General features: G+C 42.3%; 1 long non-coding RNA gene across 1 annotated transcript in view; it reads right to left on the minus strand.

Annotated features, from left to right (window-relative positions):
- LOC133399879 (uncharacterized) overlaps positions 1-10800 on the minus strand; it is a 28147-nt gene that overhangs the window by 16294 nt on the left and 1053 nt on the right. The window contains exon 2 of the long non-coding RNA XR_009768265.1: positions 8889-9012. This is a non-coding gene — a long non-coding RNA (uncharacterized LOC133399879). The remainder of the gene's footprint in view (positions 1-8888; positions 9013-10800) is intronic.

A 10800-nucleotide genomic window follows, 5' to 3' on the forward strand; every position in this document is an offset into this window, starting at 1 on the left:
AAAAATGTGACTTTTCTTAAAAAATTAAGACTTTTTTCCAGAAAACAATATGTTTTTTCCCACCTCAAATTATCGTGACTTTTTCTAAAACACTAACACTTTTTCTAAAAAAAAACGTTTTGGGACAGATTTTCTTTGCTAAGATGGGAACGAAACGGCACAGTGGCTGCAAAACGTCAGCAAACACTGCTTACGCATTACGTGTGCATGCACACTCATGCGCACGCTGTGTGTGTGTGTGTGTGTGTGTGTGAAACACTCCCTGGAGAATTAGTGCCTAATGAAAGGCAGACAGACTTAAGTCCTGGCCAGACTGGGGTAGCGTGACGACATGCCACTGACTTGTGTTGCCCTTCAATGTTTCAAACCCCATTATAATTCTCCCAGGATGCAGGACGTTTTGGGACAAAACTGTCTATGAAATGGTTTGTGTGTGTGTCTGCGTGTGCGTGTGTCTGTGTGCATGTTTGGGGTCAAAACCCACAATTGTCAGGTCCCAGTGTGATAGCTGTGAGCACTTCAGCAGGGATCTGGATGCTCGAGTAGTTAGCAATGATGCATGTGACACCAGTGGTGCAGATTTTCAAGCCCACATCAGTGAAATTGCTTTTCCACAAGCCAAAGAAAAAAAGTTGCTTCAAGGAAAAATGCTGTTGCTCAGACAACCGGACGAAAGCCCCCCCCACACACACACACACACACACACCACCTTCCCCCGCCGCAAAGCTTTAAAAACTAAATAAATATAACAAAGGTAGGAGTTTTTGTGTATTTTTACGTTGTATGCAGTCCATTTCAATATAGCCTCAGGAAAGTGCAGTGAAATGGAGCTTTTTAAATCAAGGCCTGCACTCATGTTGCACTTTTAAAGAAACAGGTGATTGCAACTTCATTATGGATTATTACGGAAACACGAGAAATTATGAAGTTGCACATCATTATGAAGTATATTATGAAGTTATGAAGTATGAAGTGAAGGCAATTTAGAGTCTTCAATCAACCTACCATGCATGTTTTGGGGATGTGGGAGAAAACCGGAGAGCCCGGAGAAAACCCACACAGACACAGGGATAACATGCAAACTCCACACAGGTGGGGCCGGGATTTGAACCCCGGTCCTCAGAACTGTGAGGCAGATTTGCTAACCAGTTTTCCACCGTGCCGCCCCTATAATAGACATATCCACCAAATGTTATACTTTTTTTTTCTCAACAAATATGATGCTTTTCCGTAGTTAAAAAAAAAAAAAGATTTTGGAACGAATTATAATTATAATTTATTTTGTTTTTCGAAAAAAAAAATATTTTCCTTGAAAATTTAATCTTTTACTTCCTTCCATCCATCCATTTTCTACCGCTTATCCGGGTCGGGTCGCGGGGGCAGTAGCTTTAGCAGGGACGCCCAGACTTCCCTCTCCCCAGCCACTTCATCCAGCTCTTCCGAGGGGATCCCGAGGCGTTCCAAGGCCAGCCGAAGGCCGTAGTCTTTCCAGCGTGTCCTATGTCGTCCCCGGGGTCTCCTCCCGGTGGGACGTGCCCGGAACACCTCACCAGGGAGGCGTCCGGGAGGCATCCGAATCAGATGCCCCAGCCACCTCATCTGGCTCCTCTCAATGCGGAGGAGCAGCGGCTCTACTCTGAGATCCTCCCGGATGACCGAGCTTCTCACCCTCTCTCTAAGGGAGAGCCCGGACACCCTGCGGAGGAAACTCATTTCGGCCGCTTGTATCAGGGATCTTGTTCTTTCGGTCACGACCCACAGCTCATGACCAAAGGTGAGGGTAGGAACGAAGATCGACCGGTAAATTGAGAGCTTCGCCTTTCGGCTTAGCTCCTTCTTTACCACAACGAACCGATACAAAGTCCGCATCACTGCAGACGCTGCACCGATCCGCCTGTCGATCTCCCGTACCATTCTTCCCTCACTCGTGAACAAGACCCCAAGATACTTGAACTCCTCCACTTGGGGCAGGATCTCATCCCCGACCTGGAGAGGGCACGCCACCCTTTTCCGACTGAGGACCATGGTCTCAGATTTGGAGGTGCTGATTCTCATCCCAGCCGCTTCACACTCGGGTGCAAACTGCTCCAGTGAGAGTTGGAGCTCACGGCTTGATGAAGCCAACAGAACCACATCATCAGCAAAAAGCAGAGATGCAATACTGAGGCCACCAAACCGGACCCCCTCTACGCCTCGGCTGCGCCTAGAAATTCTGTCCATAAAAGTTATGAACAGAATCGGCGACAAAGGGCAGCCTTGGCGGAGTCCAACCCTCACCGGGAACGAGTCCGACTTACTGCCAGATATGCGGACCAAACTCTGACTCCGGTCGTACAGGGACCGAACAGCCCGTACCAGTGGGTTCGGTACCCCATACTCTCAAAGCACCCTCCACAGGACTCCCCGAGGGACACGGTCGAACGCCTTCTCCAAGTCCACAAAACACATGTAGACTGGTTGGGCGAACTCCCATGCACCCTCGAGGACCCTGCCGAGGGTGTAGAGCTGGTCCACTGTTCCACGGCCAGAACGAAAACCACACTGCTCCTCCTGAATCTGAGATTCGACTTCCCGACGGACCCTCCTTTCCAGCACCCCTGAATAGCCCTTACCAGGGAGGCTGAGTAGTGTGATCCCCCTGTAGTTGGAACACACTCTCCGGTCCCCCTTCTTAAAAAGGGGGACCACCACCCCAGTCTGACAATCCAGAGGCACTGTCTCTTTTACTTCCAAAATATTTATTTATTTCTTCTAAAAAAAAGTTGTTTTTTTCTTGAAAATAATGACTTGTCTAAAAAAAAAAAACTTTGCCCCAAAAATTAGTTTCTTTTTTTCCTGAAAATGTGCATTTTTTTCATTCATATCAACATTCATATTTGTTTTGAAAAATTGCATATTATTATCACTTTTTAAAAAACAGGACTTTTATTCTGAACAAATGTCTTTTTCTTCACAAAAAGTAACTTTTCTCAAACAATGTGACTTTTTCTTGAAAAAAAAAAAACTAAACAAATAAACTTTTCTTGGAATTACTTTGACTTTTTCAAAAAAAAATTGTTTACCTTTTTTGTCCCTTTTTTCAGTGTAACCCTAATACTCCTTAGTACAATTGCATATATGGTGTGTGTGCACGCGTGTGAAAACACAGAAGGAAGTGCAACATCGGCCATGATGCAGGCATATGTGTGTGTGTGTGTCTGTGTGTATTTCCTGATTGTGGGTGGGCCCATAAACCCACAACCTCTCATAGCTTATGGGTCAGCATTGAGGGGGGAAAAAGAAAAGAAAAATATTCCGAACCACAACTCCCTGCCTACGCTTCGCATACAAAGTCTTACCACAATGACCGCAACGTTGTGCCAAACTATACATTCATTAATACAGACACTCAGAAAACACCCTGATCGTGTGACGCACATCATAAGAAACATTTCTCACTTAAAACAAACACCCCGACGCGCGCGCGCATGCGTGTGTGTGTGTGTGTGTGTGTGTGTGTGTGTGTGTGGCTTGCTTTGTTGAAACTTGACCCTAATTCAAAGCATATGATGGGACCGCTGTTTGATCTTTGCGTGTGTGTGTGTGTGTGTGTGTGTGTGTGTGTGTGTGTGTGTGTGTGTATGTGTGTGTGTGTGGTCATACAATTACTTAACATATGTGATAGGTTAATGGTCACATGCACACTTTTTCCGCTTTTATTTTAATCAAGAATTAACCGGTGCCGAGCAACTTGGAGAGTTTTTGATACGGGTCACTAAATTGTAAAAAGGGATTATTCCGCTGAGGGCCAAAATCTTGCCAAGTACTTCAGTGTGTCCGATTGAGTGTGAGGTCAAGAGGTATTTATCTTGGACATCATCTTTTTATGTGGTATGGGAATTTTACACTGTCAAATTCAGAACATTGTGTGACAGAACTTGAATTTTTCAGTCCAAACATCACATTATACACTCGCACTCCCGCCTAAAAGTGAGGCAAATTCTTTTTTTTTTTTTTTGCTGCAGACTTAAAAACGCTTGGGTTTGACATCGACAGATTAACAGATAAATGTCAACATCAACAGTTCAGCTTTTATTTCCAGGTATTTACATCTGGATATGTAACACAACTCAGAAGACAGCATTATTAGAAACAAAAGACAAACATTTTAGGTGAGAAAAAGTTTTGGTGTATATTACTGGACTTAAAATGGACTGAAGTGAATAAAACTTAATATTTAGTTGAAAATCTTCTGCCTGCTATAATGATATCAAACTTGTGACCCACTAACATCACCAAAGTTTTGCTTTTGTGATGCTTTTTTCGGCTTTTAGTTTTTAGTAAAAATGCATGCTCTCTCGGGTTTAAGTCGGCACTCGTCTTGCAATCGGACAAAATCTCATGTCTGTCTTTGAAGGGCCCCTGGAAATGGCCGAAATGACCCTAAAATGCCAGCTTCAAACCAAAAATGGTAGAATTTCTCTTTTCTGGCACAGATTCTTGAGACTTTTTTGTGGTTTCACTCATGATAGACACACCTACCAAATATGAAATAGCAATATAACATTTGGTATGCATTGAAACTGGTTTTCGGGGCTGAATTTAGTAATTTAGTATCTTGTGAGAGTAAAGTCAGGTTACAAGAAAGTTACGTTTTAACCTCACACAAATTACCGCATGAGGATCAAGTCATAATTTTATTAGAGTAAAATCACTATGTTACAAGAATTTTGGTTTTGTTTTGTGGGGTGAAAAACACTTTTTTTTTTTTTTTTCTCTCAAAAAATTGACTTTCTTTCTAAAAAATGCATGTTCCATAGGGTTTAAGTCTGGAGACTGACTTGGCCAGTCTAAAACCTTACACTTTCTTCGCCCCGATGAACTCCTTCGTTATGTCTTTTGGGGTCATTATCTTGCTGCATGCTTAATGATCTCCCAATTTGGTTGCATCTTTCTTTAAAATGCTTGAAAAAAATATTTCTGTAGACATCTGATTTCATTTTGCTGCTGCTATTATATTACAACATGGACAAAGGTTAGTGAGCCTGTGCCAGAAGAAGACGTGCAAGCCATGGCATTCCTGTTGTTCTGGCAAATGAGTGGTTTGCATCTTCTTGTGCATAGGTGTCAAACCAGAGGCCCAGGTGCCAGATGTGGCCCGCCACATCATTTTATGTGGCGAAAGCAAATCATGCTCGTCAACTTCCGTGATTTTGGCTATAATCTGTACCCAAATTCCAAATTGTCATAATAATAAACAGTAATGTTGAGATATTGCATGTTTCTGTTACCAAACCCTTCCTCTACAGTAACTTAAACAATACTTGAACAAAATATTATCCTTGTCTTCTGATTTCAAAACTAATAATCCCTCAATTTGTTGTGTAATGGTAATAATATGTTTTAGTGATGATTAAACATTTATATGGTTTCACTGTTCTATCGGCGCTCTGAGGGAAATCATAACTACAATGCGACCAGAGACAAAAAAGAGTTTGACAACCCTCTTCTAGTGGATTGGTTCCCAACTACTGTCATCCTGGGACCCGCATTTTTCTATTGTTGCTAAATCACGACCCACTTTCAGAAGTTAGGAATAATAAAGAACGTGTATCATTCAAAAATAGTAATCGTAAATAGAATATCATACTTTCAAGCATAACTACTCATGCGTACATGTTGAAAGTGCCTTTCAGAGCACTTTATTAAACAACGGCGTATGAACTTAACTGGATGGACAACATGTATATCATGACACTGATCTCTTCCTTTTGGGAAAGTGCAACATCACTAGTTTGTCTTCTTTTTAGGAACTGAAGGCTGCAGATCAAAATGACTGTAACAGTTTTAACAGTCTGAATAATTAAGAATCACTGCTACAACTGTATCTGTCTATTACGTAAAATCATTTGGTAGCGCTTTTGGTACCACCTTCGGAGCTTAATAGAATGTGCATGTGTACCTAATGGAGTGTCTGGTGATGTATGGTGTTCCTGTTGATGTTAAACCACTTAAATGTTTGCCTCACATGAAATATTACCATCCTCCTACAGACTTTAAACACAAATGGAAGCGCAACATCGGCCATTATGCAGCAGGCATATGTGTGTGTGTGTGAGCGCGTACGTGCATGTGCGCGTGTGCATCCATGTGGTTCACCCTGGGGTGATGTGGGGAGGCATTTGGTGGCCATTTAGAAGGATTAGAACTGTCAGACACATCAAGCACAACTAATTATTCTGTTAGCACACTACACTGCGTGTGTGTGTTAAAAATAGTGTAGAGAAGAAGACAGGGAGGTAGAGGATTGACGGAAAACCAGGAAGTTAAATAAAGACAAAATCGTCGCTGTTTAATGCAAACCGTGTACGTCACTTATTTGGGAGTTTTAAAAAAAAAAACAATTAAAAAAACTGTTTTTCCCCATGCCTGCTGAACGCTCGTGGTGAAATGATACCTTATATGTTCAGAATCCAAGGTTGTCAACACTCATTAAAACAAATTAACAACGGTTAAATTTTGGCAGTGTCGCTAGTCATCGAAAGAGGAGGAGCTAACGATATACATCGCAATATCGATAGTTTTTTGACTCAGAGTTTGGTTCAGTGACAATATACCCTTGTTGGCAATCATTGCCTCAAAACATTACGGTTGCAACACAAGTTTGTTGACACTTCGGTCATTAAAATAAAGTAACAACGGTCAGGGTCCATTTTTGACAATGTTGGGAGTCTTTAAAAATGGTGTTCGTGTTTAACAAGATAAGTTACAATCTTCTTTTCCTTTTGGCTTGTCCCTTTAGGGGTCGCCACAGCGCGTCATCCTTTTCCATGTAAGCCTATCTCCTACATCCTCCTCTCGAACACCAACTTCCCTCATGTCTTCCCTCACGATATCCACCAACCTTCTCTCTGGTCTTCCTCTAGCTCTCTTGCCTGGCAGCTCCATCCTCATCATCCTTCTACCAATATACTCACTATTTCTCCTCTGGACCTGTCCAAACCATCAAAGTCTGCTCTCTCTAACTTTGTCTCCAAAACATCGAACCTTGGCTGTCCCTCTGATGAGCTCATTTCACTCCGAGAGCAAATCTCAACATCTTCATTTCCGCCGCCTCCAGCTCTGCTTCCTGTTGTCTCTTCAGTGCCACTGTCTCTAATCCGTACATCATGGCTGGCCTCACCACTGTTTTATAAACTTTGCCCTTCATCCTAGCAGAGACTCTTCTGTCACATAACACACCTGACACCTTCCTCCACCCGTTCCAACCTGCTTGGACCCGTTTCTTCACTTCCTGACCACACTCACCATTGCTCTGGACGGTTGACCCCAAGTATTTAAAGTCCTCCACCCTTGCTATCTCTTCTCCCTGTAGCCTCACTCTTCCCCCACCACCCCTCTCATTCATGCACATATATTCTGTCTTACTTCAGCTAATCTTCATTCCTCTGCTTTCCAGTGCATGCCTCCATCTTTCTAACTTTTCCTCCACCTGCTCCCTGCTTTCACTGCAGATCACAATGTCATCTGCAAACATCATGGTCCAGGGGGATTCCAGTCTAACATCATCGGTCAGCCTATCCATCACCACTGCAAACAGGAAGGGGCTCAGGGCTGATCCCTGATGCGTGGGACCGACCACCTTAAATTCGAGTCACACCTACAGCACACCTCACCGCTGTTCTGCTGCCCTCGTACATGTCTTGTATTTTTCTAACCTACTTCTCTGCCACTCCAGACTTCCGCATGCAGTACCACAGTTCCTCTCTGGGTACTCTGTCATCGGCTTTCTCTAGATCTACAAAATGTAGCTCCTTCTGACCTTCTCTGTACTTTTCAATTAACATCCTCAAGGCAAATAATGCATCTGTAACGAGATAAGCTACAATACATTGTGTTATTGAAATTTTGGGACATAAATCAGACCTGGTTTCACTAAAATACCTTCGTTGGTAACCATCTGCTCAAAAAAATTACATTAATAATCCAAGCTTGTTGGAATTAAAAAAAGGAATGATGGTCAGCTCCATTCTTGATTGGGTCTTCGAAACAGGAGCAGTCAAACATTTGTAATAACATAATAAAACGTGTTTTTGTTGGCTGTTTAGCAACCAAAACAAGAACAAAAAGATTTGCATCACTTCAACAGCAGTATTGACACCTGGTGGTAGCGTATTGATAGGGGACCGTGAGCGATAATCATACGATACATTGTGTTATTGATTTTTTTGACTACAATAAATCAGACTTGGATCAATGAAAATATACAGTGTAGGCAATAATCTCCTTAAAACACTACAATAACTTGAGGTTGTTGCAACTATGGTTTATTGAAACAAACTGACAGCATTCCAATACAAAGTGAATGGAGATGGTGTGATCTCAAGTGGAAAAATGCGTTTTGAAAACAGTTCTAGCAGACAATGAAGATACTTGTTTTATACTGCACGTGAACTTATAAACCATTTGGCTACATGAGGGCAGGAGAATCTAAAAATCTTTCAGCCAGAACGATCGTAAAATGGAGATGACGGGTTTTCATCCGACAGCGATGACATGCAGTGCGGTTTAGTTGAAATGATGAAGTGCAAAGTGAGTTTAAAAGGAAGAAGAGCAGAGGGAATGACCTACAGTCGCTCATGTGTGCACGGATGAATGCATTTGAATCCAAACATCCCCAACATGCACCGCTCGCCTACTCCGGGCCTGAATCAGCCCACAGCGTCCAATCAGCTGTGGCCTTTTACCACCTCGCCGCGGGCATTCTGTGTGTGTGTGTGTGTGTGTGTGTGTGTGCGTGTGTTTGCACGAACACACACACACACACATCTGTTTGTGTGTTTGCAAATAGCTCCCCTCCTCACTACACTAGACTGCCGCCCCGATTTATCTTCAAACAGACAGCTCACCTCCACCATCTCCCGTCTCCTCGCTTTTGCATCCATCCCTGAACGCTCGCCACCACGTCCATCCGTCCATTTCTCCTCCATCTGCGTTCGCTTCCCGCTGGCCTTGACAGTTTCCTGACTCGCGCTGGAGTGGAAAGATTTCAAGATCATGTGATGAACTGTGGTTTGAACGGAAAATGCTGAGGCGTTCAGACGGTGCGATGAAAAATTTAGGCGGGAGACACGCATGACTGAAGATGTTCACGTTTGGTTAAGCAAAGTTTGGCGAGGACTCGGTTCGAGTGTATGTGACTCTCGTGAGGGCCAAACAAGGCAAAGACTGCTGTTTGACAAGAGGAACGATCATACTGGTGCACAATGCTAACATGGGTCCATGCATTTTTCATATCGCTTACCCTCTTCGGGGTCGCTGGGAAGCAGTTTGAGTTGGACACTGTACAAAGGGGACATTTTATGGGAAAGTTTCATGTTTAATGGCTTGTAAACAAATTGTTGGGTCTTTCGAGTGACATTAAACAATCTACATACATATGTAAACACTATGTCAAAGTCAAAAGGTAAGCAGAACTGCACTGAGATTTTTTTGGTTGCACATCTTAGCGTATTCTAATTTGTATTGCACCTTTCTTAATCAAAGACGCTTGATAAGTGGCACATCCTGTAACGTTCGGCAAAGTTGTCGATGCGGGAACGGGAGGGTTGTATTTGGTGACGTGTCCGCTACATGCTTGGATTTGCTCCACAAATTGACAAGTACAATTTGGCAGTTTGGTTATGAAGTGCTGCATCCATGAGTGAAATTATGATCCATGGTGTTTAAAGACAATTTATTCTTCAATTAATGTAACGTATGTTTTTGTAAACATCAACGATAATTTAGTAGTCAGTGAAGATGGTTTTGTCAACAATGAAGAAGACAATGTTGTCATCAAAGAACCTAACGTACGTTTTAGTAAACATCAAAGACAGGTTAGTCTTTGGTGAACCTAACATATATGGTTTTAAGAACATCGGACGATTTTGTCTTCAATGTATAGAATATACTTTTTTCATTAACAGCAAACAAAATTTAGTCTTCCATGAAGACAATTACAGTGAAAACAATTAATGGCAATTTAGAGTCATCAATGAACCTAACATGCCTGTTTTTGTGAACCAAGACAAGTCAGTTGTCAGTGAACCTATTATGCATGTTCTTGATCTTGGTCGTCAACAAACATGTTTTTACTACTGAAGACAATGTTGTCTTCAAAGAACCTGACATACTGCATGTTTTTCTAAACGTCAAAGACAATTTAGTCTTCAAAGAACCTCTCTTACATGTTTGTGTAAACATCAAACACAATGATTTTGTCAGTGAACCCAGTATGCATGTTTTTGTAAGCCTGAAAGACAACTTTGTTGTCAACAAACATGTTTTTGTCAACAATTAACACAAAGTTGTCTTCAAACAACCTAACACATGTTTTTTTAAACATCAGACAATTTAGTCTGCAATAAACCTCTCTTGCTTGTTCAAAATAAAATTTAGAGTGAACTGAATTGATGCTTTTGTCAACAATGAAGACAATTTAGTCGACAAGGAATCAAATAAATATTAAAGAATCAATGAAGCTACCATACATGTTTTTGCAAACTGATGGAGATTGCTCTTTGCCAAGCAGTTTTAAATTTAGTGAGTCAAACCAGAAGCACGAGGAGGAGCCTGATGTGCAGAGTGGAGAAGATTAGCAGTGAGTGACCTGCATGCGCTGTCACTCCAGCGTTTCCAGGCCTGACGGAGCGAGACAGTCACATCACATCACTGACACTCCTCTCGGGCTTGTCCATTTGTATTTGCCTTTACGACTCTGTCTGGAGTCACGTTGCGCAAAAGACATCATTTACACACGCACATAAAGCTGTCTAAATC

Source organism: Phycodurus eques, chromosome 3, assembly GCF_024500275.1.
Source record: "Phycodurus eques isolate BA_2022a chromosome 3, UOR_Pequ_1.1, whole genome shotgun sequence".
Classification (NCBI taxonomy): Eukaryota; Metazoa; Chordata; class Actinopteri; order Syngnathiformes; family Syngnathidae; genus Phycodurus; species Phycodurus eques.